Below are 27,708 nucleotides of genomic sequence, written 5' to 3'. Positions count from 1 at the left end.
CCCATTTTTTAAAAGATATATTTGCATTATCAACGAATTTGATAATAATAATAAATAATTTGTTCTATCAGTCTGTTATTTGCTTACTACGCCTCTGTCAATAATCACTTATTATTCAAAAGAATAATTAACCGAAACTAGTTATTCAATAATTTGAAATTGTAACGATCTAATTGGGGAGCATATTGGTAACGGTAGGTACTTCAGAAAGTACTGGTAATTGCGTGATTTTACCCAGGAAAATATTTCCCATCGCGTACCATAACTTTGTCTGCCACTCATAAGTCGACATGTTACAAAATTCGGCAACTAAATTCTTTTAAAGTCATGTAATACACGACTTCATATGCTGAGGAAATTTTAAGACACGCCATATGAATTACACCACGGTAATAATAATATTTGTGAAGGATGTGTTATTGTTTTGTAGCCTGTTTTATTGCTAAGATGTAAGTACCACTACTGTAGTAATATTACTGGTATGTAGATATATTTTTATGCCTTCAAAAAAGTTTTGTGGGTATTTTGCCACTTAAGAAAATTTACAAAATAAAATATTTATTCTTTGTAAACACTGCTGCGATAATTCAACGAAGACCAGCTTGCCAATAATGATTTACTAATAAACAAATTTGCCTTACTTAATTTGCCAAGTTGCTTTACTAATAAACAAACAAACAAAAATGCTTAACATTTCGAAGAGTCTATCTCTTTCCGTCGTCGGAAGCAAAAAAAAACACTAAGAACAAAGAAGAAAACTATTTAAAATATCTAAATACAACTATTCAAGAACACTTTCGTTTTTTTTAACATATACGTTTATAAAAACCGTTGACGTTCTGTTAAAATGGCATTATATCAAGTTAAACTTCAAAATTAACAACTACTACCTGATAACAATTACTTAATGAGGTAAAACCACAAAGGTTCAAGCTTTCTGTATGATTATTTTTTATTTGTTTTTAATTTTTACTTATTGTTATGTTTATTACTTATATGTTTATTAAAAACAAAGAAGCGATTGCCATACGTTACTAACCTCTACATATCCCTGAGCAATACATTTACTATTAGACTGTATAAAAAAATCTTCTTTTATTTTTCGTTTAGGCTATCGCTTCTTTCATAATAATTTTTGCACAGTTAAAATCTATTCCGTGCCTTGTATCCCATGAATGCTAACAAAATTTGTCAGGTCTGTGAAAATCGCCCTTTCTTTAATAATCTTTCATTAATTCGAACATTTAAGGGTCTAGATGTTTCACCAATATAAAATTTCATCACATTCACATGGTACTTTGTATATTATATTTTTTGTTTGCTGTTCAGTGTTCATTGGTTTAGCGTGGTTTATAATAGATGTAAGTGTATTTTGTGTTTTGAAGGATGTTCAACTTTTTTTAGCGGAGAGACGAATTTACCACAGAAATATAGACATTTTTTTATGGTTATTCTTAACAATTAATTTTTAAAATCGTCGTTGAAAAAGATGTTTCGTTTCATACTGTATCGTATAATACACCCTTGCAGAATGTAGAATGTTTATGAGGGGAGTTATAAAACCAACCAAATCAGGGCAAACCAAATCACCGCGACCTTACAGATCTATTGTGTGTTCCCCTTTCTTGAGTTATAACAAGTTATAACTCATCATACAGTCTCAAGGCTTTAACAAAAGCCAGTATCTAAGACGGCTCCACAGAGGCCAGCTCTCCATCCTCGACATCAGCCGTACCAAAGTTCATGGCACGAATGGTCGTCGTCTCGGCGCACTCAGTGATAAGGTGTTCTGGTGTTTCCCCATTTTCCCCACAGAATCTGCATTCGCCGTTGTTTTTCAGCTTCAGCCTACTGAAGTATTAGTTGAGGTGTTCGATGAAGAGACAGTGTCCTGTTAGAAACCCCGTGACTGTGATTGTTTTTACTTAAATCAAGAAAAACCTTTGATTTTTCTCGGTCGTAAAGTTCTGAGGAACTTTTTCGAGTGACTTAGACCGTTGGAAAATACCCATTCCAAGTTACGGATGGAGTCTTCCAGATTCTTTAGTTCCGCTTTCAGTTGGTTCCCGTTTGGAAAACAGAACGGTTCTGGTCCAGTTAGTGGAGTGTTCGCTCCTTTCCTAGCTAGATCATTTGCTTTTTCATTGCCTTTTATCCCTTGGTGAGCAGGCACCCAGAGTAGGAGGACTTTATTTTCTTTGCCTAATTTGTGGAGCTTCTCTAGGCATTCTTTGACCAACTTCGAATTATTGAATAACACACCCTTACCTTATTTTAAATGGGTACCCTCATTTTTTATTATAATCATAATAGCTCCCGTATATAGCGTTCAACGCCTTGGGAGTAGCAAGGTATAGATAGCTTGCCATACTAGAGCCGTTCGGTATACAAGGAAGGTAATGTGGCTAGCACTACGCTTCAACCGCCTATTATTACCTCAGGATTGTGAATCCTAAGTACTCATTTAAGGCTGAGTCGACCTAGGTACCCAAACTATTTTTATTTTAATAAAAATAGTCGGCTGATGCAATGCCGGATGTGGGAATCGAACCCACCACCTTGAGATTGGTAGACGAGAGCCTGTACCTCTACGCCACCGGGCCACCCTCATTATTTATTACATACTTAAATTCTCTGGAATTGTAAATTTTATGAATTTTGATATTAAACACTCTACACCTAACATTTGCCGTTTTTGAGAAAAAAAATATTTAAATTTTTTGAAAGAAGAAAACTGCCTGTCCAAAAAAATTGTATAGCCTAAACCTCAAATTTAGTGATTATCACAGCCACTGTGACATAGAGAGAAGACGTGGCGATCTATTTAAATATATAAATTTTCTAAAGTTTTGTAAGAAGATTAAACGGAGAAACCGCATTGTTATAGGAAATAACAAGAAACGCGTTCATATTATCTCATAGCTGATAAGTTATACTTTGGTTATACCCTTGATTATGTATAAATAGATGTACAATGAGGGCTTAGTACAAGCCCGTCTTCTAGGTGGCGCCTTGCCCGTTCTGAATTTTTGTATTCCCCTACGATTTTCTTTGAGGGGAATCCGTTAAACCCGCCCATCGTTCAAAAATGGAAGGGCGCGAGGTCACATCTATTGGGCCACTTATTAGCACGTTTCACCCATGTTTTACGAAAATAGCTTTATCCTTGTTTGTTTCAACTGTGACAAGAAAAAAGGAAAAAAAGTTATATTCGCTTCTAAATTCGGCAGTTTTGTTGATCTTTCTCGACTTGTAATTTCGTTTCGTTTAGGTTATGTCTTATAAAAATAAATATTTATAAGCTTTTGAATTGAAATATACCTTAATGCATATCTGAGTAATTAAAAAATTCAGTTTTTTCGTCCCTCGCGAAGAAACATAAACAGTATTTGTGAAATTTGGATTAGAAACTATTATTTTATTAGTTTATTTTGTTGTGTTTAAGTGTTGTGTATTTGTACCTACTGGATAATATTTTCCAACATATTTAATTAAGCAAAAAGCATCTGTTTTACAGGTAAGTAAATACTGTTCATATTTATTTCTAAATTCATATAAATTTGTTTTAAATCACTCTTGGGAAAAATGTTATAGAGTCTGAGATAAGTTTAATAATAAACATTTGATAGATTGATAGATAGATTAAACGATAATGCCCAGTTTGCTTAAAAGTTTAAAAAAATACTGATTTTATGCTATAAATTGTTTCATTTCTCACTTTGCTTTTTTGGAATTGTCAGATATATTGTGTATTTTATAATTTTTCCGAGAATTTTTCTTAATAACTTGATAACGTAAAATATTTTTTATCTACAGTCAACCCTGTGTTTAGATAAAGCTTCATATCAGATTTCCTATTTTATATTTTCACTCAAATCATATTTTTTGTAAAATATGCTTGCAAAAGTAGCGTAAATTTGACAGGGAGGTATTTTTATAGATATACAGGATGATTCAAATATATATTTACTTTTAAAGTTATTAGTTATGAGCAAAGGTTATGAGTTTGTGAAAAGAAAGGCTATATTTTGTATTTTTGCTTGGTGGATTTGTTATTAAATTGTCATTCCAAAAAATACCATAATGTCGTAGTCGTATAGAGTTCATTTTGACCAAAGAATATATTTTGACCCTTTTTGGATTGAATTTTATTGTTTATATAATAAAATATATATTTAAAGCCCTCTCTTTCTAAGTTAAGTTAAAAATAGGTAATATCGACGTTTTTTACTGGAACTAATTTAAGTTAATAATTAATAATTATATAATTCATATAATTATATTAAAATAGACTAAATTGTTTATTATATACAGGATGAGTCAAAACTAGATATTATATTTTTCTTTGCTATTTCAAATGAAACACTGTATTTTATATCATAAATCAACAAAGCTTTTATGCAACTTTTGTTTTATTAAGATCTATATCCCAAATTAATAGTTATTAAATTGTTTTCAATTGTCTCTTTGCGAATAAACATGATTTTTTACGCAATTTTTATTAGTAGGTTTGTCGACAAAAGTGATGTATCTATTTATCAGCGACAAAAATTAAGAATTAGATGTTTAAAATAATTTTCTAATTATTTTTTTACTTGGCATCAGTAAATATGATTTATTTTATCGATGCAGCTGAAAATAATTATGTATTCTAAAAGAGGACATTACTGTATATACATCGATTATGGATTTAAAAATTATTTTTCAAAACAAAGTTGGAAAAAATTTTTGAGAAAAAATTGGAGTTCTGTTCGAAATAATCGAGAAAAACCCAACATCTAGTTTTGACGCCCCTAGTATATATCATGCATTATAGTTGATTATACTGCAATTTATTATACATACGTAGTTTTGTTTGGTGAAAATGAAACTTTCTAAAAGTATTCCCAATTAAAACATATTAAGAATTTCCTACATTATAATTTTGAAGACGTTTGAGTGGGCAGACAATTTGGTCTAAAATAATATGTCTAAAAAATTTAGCCTAAAATAATCAAAAACCACTTAACACATATAACTCGCTTTTAAAAAATCTAAAAGAAATAAGTTTGTTTATTATATTCATATTTTATTAAATTATTATAGGTGTGACTGCTAAGTGGTCGTACTCGCCACTTTAACCAAGCATTGGTGGGACCTTCAGAGATCATAATGCGAATTTCTTCATACCATGTAAATCTATATACATGTATAATAAATGCGTTTGCTTTATTAAATTTTTTTTCTTATACGGTATGAGCGAAAAAAAACGGCGTCTATTTGTTTACGTACAAATGACATCGATATTCATTTCCAAACCACCTCTGAGGCCGTTTTTTTTTATCGTATGGTATATATTTACATATCCCTTATCCTTTAATTCCGATTTATTTCTAATAATTATAAAAATAAGATACCTGATTAATTCTTCCGAAATATTATAAAATGAGATATCACGAAAGAAATAAAGTTAATTATCTCGTTTGTTTTGGGAATTCCAAAAAAATAAAAAAAAGGGTATAGAGAATCTTTAGAGACACAGTTCAAATGTTATTTTTGAGTATACTGGTTGCTTCAAAAAATGTGGCGGATACATGTTTTTTAATGCAAAACTCCATTTTTATTTTATTTTCGATTCTGCCTAAAATTCTATAACTTTTTTTTATAAATAACGTTAGTAAGTATTTACAATTTAAAAAAAAAGTAAAATTTTATTCCTATGTTACTTAACTGTCAGTTGTTTCCGAAGTTGGACTACACAAATTTGGTAGGAGTGTTTTACAGAGATGAAAAAAAAATATATTTATATGTAAAAATACTTGCAGTTAGATGCTACACTGTGTTCAAACATTTTTTTTGGCTGATCCGATATATATATTATTATTTTTTCTAGTGATTTTACAAAACCTTTCAACATTTGTTAAGAAAGTATATTAAGTACACCTATACTCAACAGCTTGCAATCTGTTCTGAATTTTATCCTTCTTTTAATTCATTTACATTATAACAAGTTGCCATATGACAAAACAAAAATTATTTATTATTAAACATTAAGTAAAGTGATTTATTTAGTTATATGACATTCTTAATAGAAGTTGAAGGATTTTGTAAAATCTATCAGAAAGAATTATAATATATCGGGTGTTTTTCAAAAGTAGCTTGATTGATGTATTCAATTAGTTTCGGTCATTTCTTGTTTCACCGGAAATGACTACAACTTTTGGTTTTTAAATGGTACCGTCGGTATTTTTTTACTTTATTTTGCAGAATATGGCATTCTCAATAGAATAATTCAATGTCAACTTTTGACTCTTTTACTTAAAAAATAGTATTTTAAAGTTCAATCTAGTAGAGTGCCATGATAATAAACAACATGTAACCGGTCGTAAAGATAACGACAGTTTGACTCGACATACGGAGTGTGTGGTACCAAATTATTTACCAAAATTAGGTACCAAAATTTATTAGGTATCAAAAAATGCTTTTCCAAATATGCTAATGAGCCACTCTCGTTTCATTAAAAAAAATTGAGTTATGATTAAAATACGAAATGGGCATATTTCAACTGACCAGGAAAAGACACAAAAAATATTAGACGACCAAATCAATTTTTCCAAAGCTCCTTGATTAATCCTTGATTAAAAAATAATGGTTTTAACACAGCCATGACACTAGATTGAATTTTAAAATGCTATTTTTGATTTAATTGAAAATGTCAAAAGTTGACATATGATTGTTGATGTCAAAAGTTGTCATTCTATTCAGAATGTCATTTTCTATCAAATAAAGTACCGTATGATCGAATAAAAACGGCGTCAGCAATGGCTATGAAATGAAAAGCGCTGTCATTTTATATGTAAATTTATATGAGAAATGTCATCGATGTTCATTTCATAGCCATCGCTGACGCCGTTTTTATTCGATCTTACGGTATAAAAAATACCGAGGGTACCATTTAAAAATCAAATGTATACATTTCCGGTGAAACAGGAAGTGACCGAAACTAACTGAATACGAATCAATCTCGATTTATGTCATATACCTACTAACATTCCCAATTTAGTTTTTTTCTCGGAATCTGAAAAAATAAAAAAGTTATAGAGGTGAACCACTTTAAAAAAAAACACTCAGTATAGGCTGTGTCATTGAAAGAGTCTGCAGATATTTTTTTAATTTTAAATACGTAGAATTAACCATTAATATATGTTGAACACCCTGTAGCATCTGCCTTAAATATCTACATAGTATCTAATATTTTTTCTTCATCAACAAATTGAAATATTAGAAAACTAGTTTTAGGTTACACCATTATACAAGGATTATACATAAAAAAGTAATAATTTTACGCAGGATCTAAAATAAAATAGGATGTTACATTTAAAAAAAAACATATGTTAAATCCGTCATACTTTTTACAAAGTTACAGAGGTAGGTAGGTATAGTTTCATATATTTTTTTAATTATCCATCTAGAAATAAAATATATATATACCTAATATAATAATTTAGTATTTAACAAGGGGCCATGAAAATCAAAATAAATATAAATCCATATCCACAAATAAAAAATGTAAATAACGCTTTGAGGTAAAAATTCGATTCAAAGCAGATAAGATATTTTATTCTTTACCGAGAATTAAATTCGAAGAATTCCTAGTCCCTACTTCTTTGCCAAATTCAATAGTCTCCGCCCCTTTTTACGTTTTAATTTCTGCCACCAGTTGGCAGCATCGACTTATACAGGCACATTGACTAACTATTAATATATAAACAAGGGTTATACCTTATGTTTCTGGTTGATCGTGACTTACAGTTAAGGAAAAATTTAGGGATAAAGAATGTCTGTACATTTGTGGCGTTTACAAAGCTTTTCCAATGAAGTTTAATGATGTTGACGCATGATTTATCATCAATACACTCGTATGCGTACAGTTATTGCAATGGCATTATATAGAATGTTACACAAAGAGTACCATACATATAAACACACCGGCACAATTAGAGAAATATAAACATATCAAGCTGTTAAGTAAATAATGAATTTTTAGTGTTCTTAAAGATAGCTATTAGCAAATTTTATCACATTTGAACTGAGCTTCTTAGTTGGTAGTTGTTAATGGCGTTTTAAATACAGTATGGTACGTTTGAGATAATGTACAGGGTGGGTCAAATTGGACGATTTTAAAGGGAAACACCCTTTTCTATAGGAGATAGACGAAAAGTAATATCGGTGTCTGGAGCTCAATTTTTGTCAAAAACATGATGGTGAAAACCGCATATCGATATCTGTTACCGTTTCGGAGTTACGGAGTGCATTTTTAACAAATCGCTGTAACTTTTTTACTATGGAAAATTTTGTATTTCTATGAAAACATTTCCAACGCACCTTTTTACGTAGAATTTAATGGTTTAAGTTTAATTTTTTTAAAATGAATAATTTAAGAGTTATCAACAGAAAAATTGATTTTTTATTTGGGACACCCTCTATATTTTTAATTAACTGAAAATAATTTAAAATTACCTTTCCAAAAATCTAGGACACTAGATATTTTGTTATAATCCCCTTCAAAATACAGAATTTTTAAAAGTACGCCACTTTTAACTAGTAGGCTTTGGACCCCTTATTGATGATATGCCTTTAATGGAACTCGAAAACATATTTTTCCAGCAAGACGACGCACCGCCTCTGAAAGGTGAAGTTATCAGCAAATTTTTGCAGCCAATTTCAAGAATAATTGAATAGCTAACCAAGATCCCAGCCGTTGGCCATTGAGGCCGCCTGACTTAGTGCCCATGGATCTAATCCTATGGATATATTTGCGGAAGAATAAAGGTTTCTTATTCTTTCGTATAATCTAAACAAGAATTAGAAATACTTAGCAGTTATGAGAGGGTTTATTTCACCCCTACTGAGTTAATGAATTCCGCGAGAAATGTTCAAAAACTGCCCCGTCTGTCCATAACAGAAGACGGTCGATATGTCGAACACCTGTAGCAAAATCTCATGTCTTGGCTTGCTATTTATTTTTATTGTTATTAGATATAGTTTAAATGTGTTGATGTTGGTTAAATATATTTTAAATTGTTATAAAATTCTGCATCTCTCATAGCGAATATTATTTTCGTTTTAATTGACGCTCACAGCTAGAATTTTTTTGCATTACAGCCGGTGCCGTTCAAAGCCTACTTAATTAAAGCGGGCGAATTTTTATATACTCTATATCTCGAAGAGGAATTGAGCAAAATATCAAGTGTGTTATATTTTTGGAAAGGTAATTTTAAATTATTTTCAATAAATTAAAAATATACAAGGTGTCCCATATAAAAAATCAAATTTTCTGTTGATGATTCTTAAATTATTAATTTTAAAAAAAATATACTGGTGCTTTGGAAATGTTTTCATAAAAATACAAAATTTTCCATAGCAAAAAAGTTACAGCCAAAACAAAACACCCCGTAACACCGAAACGGTAACAGATATCGATATGCGGTTTTCACCATCATGTTTTTGACAAAAATTGAGCTCCAGACACTGATATTAGTTTTTGTCTATCTCCTATAGAAAAGGGTGTTTCCATTTAAAAGCGTCGAATTTGACCCACCCTGTACATGAAGCAATGAACGACAATCAAGCCTTTGCGTTGTTCGAAGAATCAAGGTACAGCTGAAGAAAAAAACAACGGAAATCGAGCGTAGGGTGTAGGGTTTGAGAGCAAAAAAATGTTAAATATGGTGTATTTTTTCGATTCTTTAGTTGTGCCGGAATGTGTATTTTGGTCACAGCTTTTTTATAACTAGCCGGCCAACGATTATTTGGTTTAGGCATGTGCACGAGAAAAGGCGCGGCAGGTAAAACGCAAATACCCAAAAATATGCGAAGACTGTGATTTTGAATTTTTTTTTCAGGTTTCAATATAAGAAAGTGTCTCGATTTTTTCTTTGATGCAGATTTTGTCGTATTTTCATTTATCTGTTCATATCTATATGCATATTGAAAACCAATTCTATTATAGTGAATTGATTTCCAACAAAGAACTCACGTGAATTATGTAACCCGCGAGCCTACCGTAGAATTAAATTCTTGCTTAAAATCTTGAAGGTTGCCTTTTGCCCAACTACTGGTCGAGGTTCGGTGAACATGCGCCTCAGATGCGCACTTACATTTCTGTTTCCTTCGTTTAATTTGATTTGGTCCGTTAATTTTTTGAGTTTAGCAACTCTACGTACTTATACAATCAAATTTTAATAGCGATAAATCAGAACACAGTAAATATTAAAGACAAGCGCTAAATATTTGACAGGCGGTATGGACAGTGATTAATTAATATTTATAAAAGCACGAGTGCGTAACTTTGAAATGGTAACCTAAAAAGAATAATTGAAGACTTGAAGTAAATAATGTTCTAAGTGCCAAAAAAATTGGTTTGTCATGTTTTATTTGTAAAATGTCCTATTATAATATACAGGGTGGTCCGAATTATATTCCGGAAGCTTCGACAGCATATCCTGCAGATAAAAATAAGTAAAAAGTTCGTATAAATGTATGTCCTAAAATGCTTACTTTCGGAGATACAGGGTGTAGAAGTTCCATTTTTATTTTGATTTTTTCCAAACAATTTCTGAAGTAACGTCAATATTTCGATGAAAATTGGTATCAGGGAGTAATGTGACACGAGAAATTTGATTTTGATGTCAAAATTACTCCTATTTGTAGGGGGCGCCACCTACATGTGTTTTAACTGTTTTGAAGAGTAATAACTTTTCGACCGTACCTGTATAAAACCACTGACTAAAAAAAATATACATTTCCATGACTTTTTATGTAAAAAATGTCTCTTGGTAAAAATCGCTACGAGCATCCGTTCTCATGATATTTAGAATGGAAATAGTCAATACATGTCATTATTGACAAAAAAAGCACACGTTGAGTATAGTTATTTGACTGAAATAATAAATTTTTATTTTTTTAAATTAATCATAAGTTTTTCTGCGAAAAAATGATGATAAAACAATTTCTTTTGAACATTTGACACAAAAAGATTTCAAATTTATGATTTCAGTCTAATTACTATTTAGTCAACATGTTTAATTTATGTCAACGATGACAGGTATTGATAATTTCGATTCCAAATATCTCGAGAACCATTACTCGTAGCGATTTTTACCAAGACACCTTTTTTATGTAAAAAAAGTTGCAAATGTATATTTTTTTACTCTGTAGTTTTATGCAGGTACCGACGAAAAGTTATTACTCTTCAAAACAGTTAAAACACATGTAGGTGGCGCCACCTACAAATGGCAGTCATATTGACATCAAAATCAAATTTCTCATGTCAAAAAACACCCATCCACCAATTTTCATCCAGATATTGACGTTTCTTTAGAGATTATTTGGAAAAAATCGAAATAAAAATGAAACTTCTACACCCTGTATCTCCGAAACTAAGCATTTTAGGACATACATTTATACGAACTTTTTTACTTATTTTTATCTGCAGAATATGCTGCCGAAGTTTCTGGAATACAATTCGAACCATCCTGTATAATACCAACAACGTACAGGGTGAGTCCTAAATAAGTGCAAATATTTCTAGGAGTAGTATATTTCGACCCCAGCAACACCATTATAAGTTTTTTTCGCAAAAAAAAAGAAAATTTGGATTTTCTTTTAGTTTTTAGTTAAAAAACAAAGTTTCTTGATAATATGGCAACATGGGTAGTAAATTAAATTTGCAAGAAAGAAAACCCAGGAAAGGTAATTCTCAAAATTTTAGCAAAAAACATTTTTTTTTGGAAATTTTAAAAGTAAAATAACTCGGTTATTATACCGGGTGTGTCTCATAAGTGGCTCACCCCTATAACTTTTTTATTTTCGCACCTAAAAAAACGAGATTTGGTATTTTAGTATCTACATATCGTATTACATATAGTATTTTAGTATCTACATATATAAAATGCTAATGTTTATCTGTATCGACTCTACTGAAGACTTGCTCTAGAAAGTTATTTTTTTTACTAAAAGATAGCTAATTGGTTCTTCTAGAAAACCGTCGCTGGATTTTTTGTTTTTCATTTAATTAAAAAAAAAAATAAAAAGTTTTTTTTTTCATTATGTCGTGGCGGATGCGCCAGGCTTCAACTAGTATGACATAAATTTGGATTGATTGACGTATTCAATTGTTTTCGATGACTTCCTGTTTCACCGGAAATAACTACAGCTTTTGATTTTTAAATGGTACTCACGGTATTTTTTAATTTTTCTGATAGAAAATGATATTCTGAATAGAATGACATTAAAAAAAGTAAAGAGATAGGTAGTACTTAAACTTTTTTATAATTATTAGTTCCCTACTAATTTCCACATAACAGGTTTTAATTAAACAGAAATGAACTAGTAACAAAATTGCTGGTAACATTTATTATACAGGGTGCCCAGAAATAAGTGCAAATATTTTAACTGGTAGTATAGTTCAACCCCAGAAACACGTCTATGAGGTTTTTTTCGCGGAAATTTTTTTTTTGAAAATTAGAAATTTTTTGAAATTTTTTTTGGAATTTTTTTTAGTTTTTAGTTAAAAAACATAATTTCTTGATAAGATGGCGACATAGATATTAGATTAAATTTAGAAGAAAGAAAATTCAGAAATGGATATATCCAGTGGTTCTCAAAATTTTAGCAAAAAATCATTTTTATTTTGGAAATTTTCAAAGTAAAATAACTTCGTTATTTTGGACTTATTTGAAAAACGATAAAGACAAAATATGTTTCTTTTATCGAGATCTGCCACCCCTTAAAATACTTGCACTTATTTCTGGGACACCCTGTAACCCGGGTGCGTCTCAAAAGTGGCTCACCCCTATAACTTTTTTATTTTTACAGTTAAAAAAACGAGATTTGGTATGTTAGTATATGACATAAATTAGGATTGATTGACGTATTCAATTGTTTTCGGTCACTTCCTGTTTCACCGGAAATGAATAAAACTTTTGATTTTTAAATGGCACCCTTGGTATTTTTTTACTTCATTTGATAGAAAATTACATTCTGAATAGAATGACATATCATATGCCAACTTTTGACATTTTTGCATATGGTTTATTTGAAATTATAACTTGCGGCTCGTAACGACAATTTGATTCGAAATGGCAAGTGTCTGGTATCAAATTATTCGTAAAAAATGCTTTTTCCAAATATGCTAATGAGCCACCCTCGTTCCATTTGAAAAAATTGAGATATGATAAAAAATACGATTTGGGCATTTTCTAACTGACCAGGACAAGAGACTAAAAACATTAGACGGCCAAATCTATGTTTCCAAGGCTCCAAAATATCATTTTCTATCGAATAAAGTAAAAAAAAATACCGAGTATGCCATTTAAAAATAAAAAGTTGTAGTCATTTCCAGTGAAACAGGAAGTGACCAAAAACAATTGAATACGTCAATCAATCCTAATTTGTGTCATGTACTAATATACCAAATCTCGTTTTTTTATCTGAAAAAATAAAAAGTTATAGGGGTGAGTCACTTTTGATACGCACCCGGTAGATAATTTTAAAAATGAGGTTTTACTGAATGTCAAGATATTTGTTTTACCAACTAATGGAAACACTCAATTTAATGAACAATCAATAAAAATAATTTCTTTTGATTCAAATTTCGATGATATATAATATATATCGCTTAAAAGATGATTTTAAGCCCTACATAGATATGTAAAAAACATATCTACAGAGTGTCATTTAAATATATTATATGATAATATATAATCTCTCAAAACACTCTAAACGATGCCTTAAGCTACCTACTAACACACTTCATGGATTTGTGCCTTCGTAATATTGACCTTTGGGTTAGCTACTGCATGGGGATTGGTACTTAATTAAGAATTTCGTGCTTACAGGGGTCAGGTGTATGAACTCTTAGTTTATAGACGTAAATGCATATATAAACTGTTGCATAATGTTTGTTTTTGTTTGGAATATCGATTCCCACAGTTAGCAGTGGAGAAATTTATCATTAAGGTCTATGCGCACATGTGAGTTACGTATCAGTTCTTTTGCCGTACCGTCTCAGTTTCACTCAGTCAACATCTGCATGGCGATTGATACTTGGAGGGTTCAGAAGTGAATCAACGATTGCATTGAGATAATGAGGTTTTAGAAATAGCGTTTAAAAAAATAGAACTCAATCTGTATAACAGCCGCTACACTATCCCCGAAATGTTTTACGAAATATTTCTGGAAATATTTCGTGAAACATTTCGCAAAATATTTCTGAAAATTTATTGAAACACCCTGTAGACATTATTAGTAGGCGAGATTAGTATTATATAACTATACACAATGTTCTGTAAAATTATTCTTTAAAAATGTCAATTTAGACATCTCATGATATATATTGTACTCGAGTAACATTAAAATATGTACAAAGCGTTGTCTGATTTACCTCAAAACAACTGAACAATATGTGTATAATTAAATTTTGTAATAATTTATTGTATCGCGGGTCTGTACGCAACTTACAACAACACATGGCAAATGATACCTCTTTCTGATCTATATTCCGCATTTCTTTAATTGTTTATAATAATGTAACAAACGCGCTTAAACGACAGCGCTGAATAAATTTAAATTTTAACCGACATTTGTCACGAGTGGCTGACTTTCGAGCAACAGATAAATGATTATTAATAATTTATTTATAGTTTGTTGCGACTTTTACAGTGTATAAATATATAGTATCAATAGTTTATAATAAGGAACAGAGATCTCTAGCCAATGACTGTAATTTTATTGCGATTTTTATCTTAATCCCTTCCAGAAGTCTCTGTGATATAACAAAACTAAATTTAACAATACGTTTTCGATTTTAGTTTATTGTAAAATGTCGTGATTTACGAAGGTGCATGACTTTGGGAAACATAAACGTAACAAATTATGTGAAAAGTAAATATAATTTTTCTATATGCCCCATTGCGTTATTTTTTTATTTATTCTTCTAAATATTGGTAAGTTTTTTTTATTAATTTTCTGAGAGTTCATTAGGTAATTTAGTTTTTTTCATCTAGGGTATTCTGAAATATAATTATTCTTGCTGCAACCTCATTCGCCTCGGTTGATTATACTAAAACGGAAAGATGCAGAAACAAAATATATTATGGGTATATGTGGGAAGGCAATGTGCATAATTTAAAATTATTTTGAAATGTACAGGGTGTGTCAGAACTAAGATCCATACCACAGTTATATTTTTTCTTATGGAACACCCGGTATTTTATTTCATTTTTGAATTCTTGGACATAAAATAAGGCATTTATTAGAAGGGTTTAATATGTTTAAATGCTTTGGTTTTTGAGATATTTAAAGATATTTAAATATGCATGCTATAATAAAAAAGTTTGTCAACACCTTGTCAACACTTTACAGAGTTAATTCTTGTGCTGACTTTGAGGCTAGAGAAATAAACTTTACTAATAAATTTTATTGCTTCCTTAAATGTATACAGGGGTATCAAAAATTACTGGTCTATTTTAAATATTTATTTTACATAAAAACTTCGTTATTTCAAATACAACACTATGTATTTTTTTTAAATAAGTCGACGCAGATTTAAATGCTCTTTTAAACTATATTAGGGTTTCCTATATCTAAGATATGGGGCCCCTTTTTCCAATCCAATTCTCTCTAAATTCTGCATTTAATAGTTCAGTTATAACCCTGGCGTTTTAATTACAATTGGTTATACTAATATAGAATACTAATATAGAATTACCTTTTCAAAAAGCTTTAATTATGCAGATAAATAAAAATATAGAATATTAAACTGTGACAAATAATAATTAGGCAACTAGGTCAACACAAAATCAAGGCCCGCTTCGATACAAAGATAAAAAACCTAATATTTCTCTCATTCTGAAATAAATCCACATAACTTTATATCGTTCGAAAGGGCTAAACGCCAACATTTTTTTAAGTTCATAGCCAACTATGATTTCCATTTAAAAAATTATATTTTTTATCATTACTGACAAAAAGAGCAAGCATAGAAAAAAAACTGACTACGCCACTGAATTGTGCTTTAAGAACCTTTTTACAGAATTTTATTATTCCGCGAAATACAAAAGTTATGGGCAATTTTCCAAATGGTAAAAAATTCAAAAAGTCCCCGTATCTCAGTTGGCAGTGAAAATATCAACGCGTGATTTACGCCATTAAACATCTCTCTGAAATCGAGCTCATGACATCTATGTCGGTTTTGCTCTATCTAGTCAGGAAATAGGTTTTCTCTGTTAAAACAGACCAATTTCGACCACCCTGTACACATGTAGGAAGCATTTTCATGCGTTAATATGATAAAAAGATGAGAATTTTATTTGCTGGGGAACAAAAACTCAATATTTCGTGTTACATAATTTTTTTCAGACACAATAGGGAGATAGCAGATATTCGTCTTGCAGAAATAAGAAATAAAAATATACTTCTGGAGATAGCAACCTTTATTGTTTGAAATGTTGAAAATGGAATTGAATATTACCCAGACAGATTTAGAAATAATGAATTAAATTTAAAAAATATGATATTCATGACCATATATTTAGAATATCGTCGGTCTAGAAGCAAAACATACAAGTCCAAAAACGAATACATTTTTAAAGAACTGAAGTAGCAGCATTTTGGACTTGAATGAATATGAAAATCATTTAAAAATTAAACTTATAAGTCTTAGAAGATATGGTAGAATCCTTCCATGCTTATCCTAATTTTTATATAACGGTAGTAGACCGAGCTTGAAAAACAGTGCGTGATTTTATTAAATTTTTATTACTTTTCTCCTTATTTTTTTAATTTTTATAAAAATTATGTATCATTTACGTGGTAAAACGTTGAAAAAAATAAAACTGATTAGGTATTATGGAAATTCTTGTACAACTAAGTAATGTTATTTAAACTATTTATAGCACGCCGATGAATTGCTCATATAGAGAATTTCGTTTTATATATATATATATATATATATATATATATATATATATATATATATATATATATATATATATATATATATATATATATATATATATATATATATATATATATATATATATATATATATATATATATATATATATTTGGGGGGCAGTATTAGGGGGGCACCAGCCTTCGCGGGCTCCCTTTAAGGTAAGCGCGCATTTGTTCGCACCGGACGCAACGGACGCATCGGACGAATCGCAATATATTTGTTATCATCGCATATTATATTCGGATTTTCTTCCCGCATTTTCATTTTAGTGCAATCCTGGAAGCGGGCTAATACAAAACTTCTGTTTTTCACGTTCGCTTTCCAAATTTAAAATGAGTAGTATTTCTGATGAAGAATTGTTATTTGCAATTGCATGTGCATTTGAAGAGGAAGAGCAAAGGAACAAGAAAAAAAAACGAATTTGGGTCCATAATGTAAATATGAACTGTATTTTTAAAAAGTTGTTAAACTGATTTTTCTGCTGTTTAAATATACCTATATGTTAAAGATTTATTCTATTATATTGCGTCTACGTACCTGGTTGTTTCATTAGACAGTTAAAGCAAGGCACAATACGTATACGTATCTCTCGACACGTAACGCAGAAACTTACGTTACGTCTGCCGTTGCGTTGTCGTGTAAACAAGAGTTAAAGCAAGTATTTTGACGTACGTAACGCAAATGGTACATTTGTAATTCTAAATTATTTTGTGAAACAATTTATTTAATTTTAAAATTGAAAATGGATATCTATTATTCCATTGATTCCACATTAAATTTATAACAGTAATATCGAAAAACGAAGAAAATTATAAATGGAAATTATTTTATTACAGAAAGTAGTCCTTACAACTTAAAATGCTCTTCGTAATAAAAAAATATTGGAAAACAGACACAGCTTTATGATTATTTATTAGATTCTATCTTTTAAAATCCTCATATTATGGTTTTGCCTATAAGAACTAGCATTTAATTAAATAGATTCCCAAATGAGTTTATTATGATGCTTAATATTTTCATACTAATTTATTGTAATAAAATAGGCCCAGTTCTGTGACACTGGCCCCAAAATTTATGAAATAACTTAATTACTAGCCAGTTGTGGAAACGAGTTGTTTGTGAATTTGTACGTTCGTCATCATTCGGGTGAAAATCGAAACTCCTTCGGCTCGATACGTTTGCGTTTTGTACGTACGTAAAGGCACGTAAAGATACGTATCACGTATCCGTAAACGCAAGTGAATTTCACACTGCGCAAGCGTACATGTCAAACGATACGTTTACGTCTACATCTTCGGCCGTGTTTTAACTGTCTATTATCTGCCCAATTTCCTCCCATATATTTTGGCGTCCTTGCTGATTACTGTACTCTTTGTTTTTCAAATTATAAAGTTCATTTTATTGTTGCACTAAAGAAATTAATAGTCCGTCATCCATTTTCACTCTTTTAGGCAACTGCTCAAAATAACGTTAAAAACAACGTGTCTACGATGCGTCCGATACGTATGTATGCGCGTTGTCTCATTTAAAATAAGGCAAATAATAATTTTAGTCCGTTCCGTGTGTTCGATACGTCCGTCCGATGCGAATAAATGCGCGCTTACCTTTATAGTTCATTATTTATTCTTAACAAAATTTGCTTTTGTATTACATTATGGCATTTGCATTGTATTGGTTTACCTTGCATTAGGGTAGTTCCCTGATTTCTATATAGGATGAGTCTTAAATAAGTGCAAATATTTTCAGGGCTGGTAAATCTCGATAAAAGAAACATAATATTTTCTCTTTACTGTTTTTTCAAATAAATCCAAAACAACCGAGTTATTTCACTTTTAAAATTTTGAGAATCACTCGATTTTCTTTCTTGTAATTTTAATCTCTTACCTTTGTTGCCATATTACAAACAAAGTATGTTTTTAAATTAAAAATTAAAAAATATTCCAAATTTTTTTTTAAAAAAATTCCAAATTTTCAAAAAAGAAAAAAAATCGCGCAAAAAAACTCATAATCGCGTTTCTTGGGTCGAAATATACTAGGTACCCCTAAAAATATTTGCACTTATTTAAGACTCACCCTGTATATAATAGGGAAAAATTGATCAAAACGTAAGGCAAAAAAATACGCAAAAAAATCCACAGGGGCCCCTCCTTACATTGCCCCTTTGGCCTAGTGCGACCCTGGATCGACGTACTGTACTAAATAAACATACGAGTAAGAATCCGTGTGTTTGCTTTAGCGTGATCGTAACGGAAATTACGGACATAGCACCATTTCGGTGGCTATTTTAGATTACTGGGAGTTAGCAGCTATTATCACACTATTATTGAGTTAAAATAGCATTTTTTTAATGGGGAAAAATGTTTGCTTTCCCTACTTATCGAGTATTTTTTTCTCTTTCTAATGGTATAAAAATAAACGTATTAACGTAAAAAATGGAGTTAGCAGGTTATCACGTTTCACTGACGATATGTGGTTGTAAATAAATCAACTTAAGTATTGAGTTGTTTCTTATTTCACAAAAAATAATACTTGACGTTTAAAAAAAATAATTTTACAAACTTGCAATCAGAGAATTAAAAAGCAATCAGAGAATTAAAATCAAACCAAATAATGGTTCACACGATAGTACGGCGAACCATTTTTAAATACCTGAGTACTCCAGCGCAGCGGTGGCAATTGGTGCGTGAAATCAGTCACAAATATGCTCGAATGGCACCGATCAAAATACTACTGCAAGCGAGCACTATTCGTCCGATTTACATAAATTGAATAATTATCAGGTAATATTCTCTGAAATGGTATTTGATAATGCTTTTTAATGATCTGCATTGAAAATATTTCGATTCAATCGAAAACTGGTTATGGAAACCGTCATAAAAATTGTTTAAAATAAATTAGTTGGTACGGGACCGGCGAAAAACAAAACAAAAACATAAATTATTAAGAATTGTGAAATATTCACAATATAAGTATATGACACAAGAAATTTAGACAATAAAATACAGTTTGATGGGACAAAAACGATTATTGGTTGTCGCATTTTCTTCCAAGCTACTTAAAAACAAAAGATGTTCTGTTTTTTTATTTTAACAAAAAAAATATATTTTTTCCATTGCAACTGTTAAAATTGTCGCACGTTTTTTAATTGCTTCCATTTTTGAAAATTTTTGTATTTCTTTTCATAAGTTATTCGGGATTTAAATGGAAGTAGTTTGGATATGGCGTTTGTCGCCTCAGCCTGAATATCTGTTGGTAATTTACTTATTTCGTTTTGAGCCATTTCTGGCTCCAATTCAATCAGCAATCGATACGAAAGAGAATTAAAAAATATTGACTCAAATCTGACAACTAAAGAGACAGCTTAATTTATTTGATGCCACCGATTGAAGCATTAATCAGTATTGCTTCTTTAATCTCCAAAAACTCTCAAACCTGCAGCATTCGAGATTTAGTATATAAACATACTGAAAGAAACTACAACATTAACTTTATGTGGATTCCTGGACACTCTGACATTGCTGGTAACTATCTTGTCTTGTCTGTGAAACGAATAACTTTGAATTTGACAGTTCCCGCGGGCTTTTCCAGTGTTAATTTTATTAGGTTAGCAACTTGTTAGCAACTTGCGGCCATGCTGACGCAATGCCGTCTCTAATAGAACAGCCTCGGAGCGAGATTTATGACGTCACGCTAACATAATTATTCCTTATATTTGACTATGGCTGAAATCGTACCCCATAGTCAATGTAGATAGTTTTCGTGTTAAGAATAATAATTTTAAAAAACATGTGGTCATCTTTTGACAAGTTTATATTAGTTTATTAATTGCAGTAAACATTATGTGGTTTGTGGTGTGAATATTATTTTATATGCAATTTTTTGGATTATATTCGACATTATTTCTTTTATATGACACAACACTGATGAAGGCTATAATGTTAGCCGAAACGTTTTTTTTAAACCAAAAAAAAATAATGAAAAACCAAATGAAAACTTAATCAGCGTTTTTCCCGAACCTAAATCCCAAGAAAATCAAGAATTTTAGAATAATTTTACATTATAAAATGACAGCGATCTTTATTTCATAGCCATCGCTGACGCATTTTTTTCTATGATATTGTATTATTTGCAAATATAATTTTTCGAACATTGATACTTGCAAAATATATGTACATATAAATTTTGTGAATGCAAATAATAATACATCACTATTAGTATATATTGAATGTTTTTTGTTAAATTTGATCGATTTTCAAACCCCAAAATTTAAAATATATTTTACATTTTGCCCATTATCTTATGTACCTATTCATTATTTGTATATTGTAAAACATTTGCTGCATTTGTATGGTTCATAGTTTATTTGCCCAAGTTATTATTACTATAAATAGGCATATATATTATATTTATTAACTGTATATTATGTATATTTCATGTAAACTATATAATTTTTAAAATACAAACCAAAAATACGAGGAATAATTATGTTTTCCATGTATTCTACAACATATTTATTAATCCGTATCTAATTAGCGTGACGTCATAAATCTCGCTCCGAGGCTGTTCTATTAGAGACGACATTGGTCTGATATTTAGAAATGTCAAAAGCTGATGACATTTTACTTTTGACAATTATGCCATTTCGTGTTGATTTTTGCAAGAAGAGGAAGAACTGTCACTTGTTTTATTATTTTCCTTTTCTATTTCACGAAAGTAAAAAGAGTTACCTATCTGATTCGTTCAGGCACTCAATTTAAAGAATACTTAAAGAACATTAGTAACTTTTTTAACAAAGGGGTTTTATATTTGCCATGTTGGTAAAAAATAACGGTCAAAATTCAAAGTTATTCATTTTATAGACTATATAAAAAATAACTATTAAAAGTTATTTTAACAAAAAAAATATATACTGGTGTATACGGTTGCGAGTTGTTGAGGGCTGAGCCGTTTAATCTTTTCCTTCCTGTTTAACAAAAAAATATACTTTTTGATTTTATTCAACTTTGTTATTAACTTGTTATAACCAAAATTGATATGTGTTTACAGCATTTTATCAACAGAATAAAAAATTAACTTGCAATTATTTTGAAAAGTATTTATTATATTTAGACCTTTTTATTGTTGTAATTAGACACACAATTTTGCTAAGAACAGAAAAAAGTCAGTGATACACATGTTTTTTTTTAGAAAAATATTCTAGCGAAAATCTATATGAATGTCTTTGGTGAATATGTCGACACTTTTTTAGCATTAAAATATGTAGCACTTTTACCATCAAAATTTTATTCGAATCACTGAAAGCACTTTAAGTCTTTAAGCCTCTGCTACTAGTCACGACACAAAGCAGAATTGGACCCTTTGTCGATATAAAAAACAAATCTTATCTTTACGTGAGGAATCTCCCCACCGAGAGATGGCACATGTTTTTTAAACACCCTGTATAATTTTATATTTTATTTCAAAATATTAGATAAATTAGCATTTATTTACTTATTTTTATTATCTATCAATCGGTATAGTTTTACACATGGGTTATTTTAGGATATATTGCAAATCTGGTATAGAAAATTAAATTTCCATATTTTAATATTCATATTCTCGGGAAAATTTTGCAATAATTCCGATTAAAACATTGTTTGTACGAAGGAACAATGAGAAAACAATATTAGATTTCTTAGCCAATATATTTTATTTTTTTAATTATGAGCCTCGATACAGATAAAATCAATTATTTCAAAATAAAATTAATTGGTAAAAATAGTTAATATGTTTTAAAAAATTAATTACGTTAAAAAGTAATTGTTGGTATTTTTTATTTAGCACATTTAAAAAATACATAATTTTTGATGTGACAAATGTGACAAATTAAAAAACATTTACTGTACAGGGTGGCGCACCTCATTCGCCTCGGTTGATTATACGAAAACGGAAAGATGTAGAAACAAAATATTTTATGGGTATATGTGGGGAGACAATGTGCACAATTTAAAATTATTTTGAAATATACAGGGTGTTTCAGAACTAAGATCCATACCAAAGTTATATTTTTTCTTATGGAACACCCGGTATTTTATTTCATTTTTGGATTCTTGGGCCCAAAAAAAGGTATTTATTATAAGGGTTAAATATGTTTAAAATCTTTAGTTTTTGAGATATTTAAACATATTTAAATTTGCATGCTACAATAGAATAGACTATTAACACCCTGTACATTACTTTTCAGAATTAATTCTTATGCTGACTTTAAAAGTAGAGAAATAAACTTTACTGAAAAATGGTATTGGTTCGTTAAATTTATACAGGGCTATCAAAAGTTGCTGATCTATTTTAAGAATATATTTTATAAAAAAACTTCGTTATTTCAAATGCAACGCCCTGTATTTTTTTAGATAAATCGAAGCAGATTCAAATGCTCTTTCAAACTATGTTAGGGTTTCCTATACTTATCTAGCTCAGATTTTGAATAAAAAGCGATTTTTAAATAAAATTGCATCCATTTCTGACTAAATTTCTTGCAAGGATAAAAATTGGTATACAACTTTAAGATAAGGCTTTTTGTTGTAAATAAACATGAAAATAAAGAGTAAACGACTGCTGAGATTTATTTTCTTTTGAATTTTGTTTTCAGTAGTAAAAATCACGATTGTCCAGTAATTTTAATTCAATCCAAAAAAATTAAAAAATGCCTTATGTTGGATTAATAAATGTACAGAGGGTAAGAATTATTGCTCTCACCGAACAAGGAATGCTCCAGAGAGACGTAGCAGAGATAGTAGGCGTTACCCAGGGTGTTGTATCGAAAACATATGCAAGATACTTGGAATTAGGAACACACAAGGATAGGCCCATACAAATTCGCCAAAGAGTCACAACTGAACAACAAGACCGCCTTGTGTGCTAAATTGCTAGAATAAATCCCAATGTTTCTCATCCAGAGCTACAAAGACAACTTCTGGCAGCTACAAGTGTGAATTCAGTTGAAACCATAAGAAACAGTCTTCGTGCACGAGGGTTTTACAGTAGGAAAGAGTTACGGATCCTACAGTTATCTCGGCAAAATAAAATTGACCGGCTAAATTGATGCCTTCAACATCAAAACTGCACAACTGAGAATTGGCAAAATGTTCTTTTTTCGGATGAGAGCAGAATTGGCCTAAGATCAGATAACCATCGAATTCGGGTTCTTAGAGCTCCAGGAAGACGAGCGAGACTTCAGGCTGCCAAATCTGTACCAAGATATAAAGGAGGAACTGTAATTTTCTGGGGAGGTATTATACTAGGAGCAAAAACTCCATTGTTACCACTTCAACAAATTTTAACGGGTCGGAGATATGTTGATTTGGTGCTAGAACCAATCGTTAGTCTGTGGAGAGCTGCAATTGGGGATAATTTTAATTTCATGCGCGATAGTGCACCTCCCCATACCAGCAGAGTGACTAGAGAACGTATTGAAACGGAAGGTGTCATAGTTTTGGACTGGCCTGCCTATTTACCAGATCTAAACCCTATCGAACACTTGTGGGACTAGCTCAAAAGAAGGGTTAGAGCTCGTCGAAACAATCCAGGAAATCTCGCACAGCTTATTGATGCAGCATTAGCATAATGGGAAAACATACCCCAAGACAACGTATATAATTTAACAAGAAGCATGCCAGCGCGGATAGAAGCTTGCATAAGGGCTAGAGGTGACAACAAAGAATATTAAAATTACCAATTTTCTTTCTGTTTAAGCTTTTTGACCATTAAAAATTTAAATCTTAATTTCGTTTCAGAAACCAAAAAAATACCATTTTGTTTATTTTGGGAACTGATTATTTTTTTTTATTGCTATATGGATTATTTTTCATTAAAGGTCATTGATAAGGACTGAGTTTTATTCATAAACAGAAAATTTTCATACATCTCAAAAATTATGGGAAATAATAGGTGATTCCATATAAGTTTGGTTGTGTGTACATGAAAATTTTGCAGGAAAAAAGAAGAATGCTGGCTGTTGAATCTTCTCTTGTAATGTAGAAAAGACAAGCAGTTGATGTAAGGTTGTTGAGAATGCAGCAACTGCCATTGCGGATACTATGAAGATGTGAATCTGCTAAACAAATATACTTTTATCGCCATGGCAATATTCTAGTGACAGTTAGTAACTATTTTCAAAGTCGACATTAGTTTATGGACATTATTATTTATAATTTATAACAGTTTACTTAAATTTACCTACAATAGTTTAATAACTAAGTATTCATTATTTTATCAAGAAAAATAAAGCAGTATCTGCTGGCGGAACGAATAGATATGTTACTAGTGATATTATTTTGTGAGGAAAATTGCTCAAAAGTTTATGTTCAAAGATATCCAAATAGGAATATTCCTGATAAGCGTTTCTTTGAAAAACTTCTTGTCCTATTTCGCAGAGCTGGTAGTGTGGTTTATAAAAAACTTAGCTTTATTAGATTAGGCAGAAACCTGTCGTTGGAAGTGAATAAAATGAATTTGCCGTAATTGGCTATTTTATAGAGAATCCATATATCTACAAGTTATCGAAAAATAATTCAAAGAACTACTTCTTCGTTTTTCTTGATAGAATAATATACAAATATTTAATAAATATTATTTATTAAACTACTGTAGGTAAATTAAATAAAAGTAAACTAGTATAAATTTAAATAAGTCCATAAACTAACTCCGATTTTGAAAATCCAATTTTGAAAATAGCTACTGTCACTAGAAACTTGCCATGACAACACTAGCCATGTTGATTACAATTTTATTTATTGGAAAATCTATTTTTATCCAAAATCTGAGCCAGATAGGTATAGGAAACCCTAACATAGTTTGAAAGAGCATTTAAATATGCTTCGACTTATTTAAAAAAAGTTTTTATGTAAAGTAAATATTTAAAATAGACCAGCAATTTTTGATACCCCTGTATACATTTAAGGAAGGAATAACATTTTTCTGCAAAGTTTATTTCTCTACCTTTAAACTCAGCACAAGAACTAATTCTGAAAAGTAACGTACAGGGTGTTAATAATCTATTTTATTGTAGCATGCAAATTTAAATATCTTTAAATATCTCAAAAACCAAAGATTTTAAACATATTTAACCCTTATAATAAATACCTTTTTTTGGGCCCAAGAATCCAAAAATGAAATAAAATACCAGGTGTTCCATAAGAAAAAATATAACTTTTGTATGGATTTTAGTTTTGAAACACCCTGTACATTTCACAATAATTTTAAATTGTGCACATTACCTCCCCACATATACCCATAAAATATTTTATTTCTACATTTTTCCGTTTTCGTATGATCAACCGAGGCGAATGAGGTGCGCCACCCTGTATATAGTTTTTTGAATACCACTTTTATTAGAGTTTTATGATAATTCTGTATTAAAAGTTTATTTTTTCTATATTTACATTAGGGCTACCTTAATTCGGATTTGTTCCCTGATAAGTAACTCCACTCATACACTAACCTTTTATACAGGATTAGTCTTCAATAAGTGCAAATATCTGAATAGATTTTATACATCTAAAAATATTTGCACTTATTTAAGACTCACCCTATATAGGGTCGTGCGTGTAGTAGAGATGGGCGGTTATTGGTAAAAAACCGGTTATAGGTTAACCGGGATTATCTTTAAAAAATAATAACTTGACAAAATTAACCGACACAAATTAACCGGTTATTCAAATAACCTAACCTAGCAAAACTAAATATTTAGTTTTCCTATAGGTTTACTTACCTCTACACTCCATAGATCTACTTCAAATTTAGATAATAAACTTAGTTAAATCGCATGATTAAATAGAGATTGTAGCAATGTAAGTATGTATATGTACAAAATGAATTTAAATAAAAATGCTAACCTCACTTTTTTGAGTAGACATTGATATGATATTAAAACTAGTAATTACTTAACGTTCAAATAAACCACACAACTCACAAGTTCTACAATCTACAACCAAGTTATTTTAATCAAATACCAAAGAAAAATAAGGAGACTGAATGAATAGATAATGAAATATTATCTTCATTCATTACTTGAACTTCAATTTTGTATTCTTTAGTCTAAGCTTCAAGAGAGACTTCAAACTACAAATAAAATATATTTACGGTGAAACGTGGGTGAAACTGGGCGAAACCATGGAAAAGTTTTAAAGAACCGTTGAAAATCCGTTAAAGTCGGTTAAAATTTAAATATAGAATTTAGAGAATCTATTTGAAGTTAGTTTCGTATCACTTGGCTAGCTGGTGGCTAGTAGTAGTCTATGCCATTAGTACTTTGTTTTACGGCCTGACCTGTCAGGGCCATTCGGCCGTTGTTTTGATTATTATCATCAGGGTTCGCCTGATGCCTGATTTAATTTTGACATTTGATGTTTGATGTCATATATTTTCGTTTTGGGAGCGGGAGCAGGATCTCCCGTTATCGTCGTAATAGCTGGAAGATCCGTGCCGTTCGCTTCTTCGAAATTTACGATTCAAACAGCTAATATTTAATTGTTACTCGTTTTAAACAAATACGATTTTTTAAAAAATAACCGGCTATAGGTTATTGAACGTAATGCAAGGTTATTAGGTTAACTGGTGAAAAAAAAACTACCTTTAAATAACCGGTTATTTTAGAGGAAAATACCGGTTATTCAAAAAACCGGTTACTTTTGCCCATCTCTAGCGTGTAGAGCAGCCGATCGAAAAAAAAG

The 27,708-nt window shown here is 30.4% G+C and overlaps 1 protein-coding gene across 2 annotated transcripts in view; it reads left to right on the top strand.

Moving 5' to 3' along the window:
• Positions 1-290: 290 nt before the first annotated feature.
• Positions 291-27,708, top strand: part of LOC115874585 (zinc finger protein 512B-like) — a 41,740-nt gene continuing 14,322 nt past the window's right edge. The window contains exon 1 of one of the 2 annotated variants that reach the window (XR_004048859.1): positions 291-449. The gene's annotated coding sequence lies outside the window, so the exon portion shown is untranslated. Of the gene's footprint in view, positions 450-14,823; positions 14,988-27,708 lie in introns of those variants that run through there. The other variant, XR_004048858.1, reaches the window with a different exon arrangement.

This window comes from Sitophilus oryzae, unplaced genomic scaffold (assembly GCF_002938485.1).
Source record: "Sitophilus oryzae breed Bouriz unplaced genomic scaffold, Soryzae_2.0 scaffold_1297_pilon_pilon, whole genome shotgun sequence".
Classification (NCBI taxonomy): domain Eukaryota; kingdom Metazoa; phylum Arthropoda; class Insecta; order Coleoptera; family Curculionidae; genus Sitophilus; species Sitophilus oryzae.
This window is presented reverse-complemented; position numbering and strand designations above follow the sequence as displayed.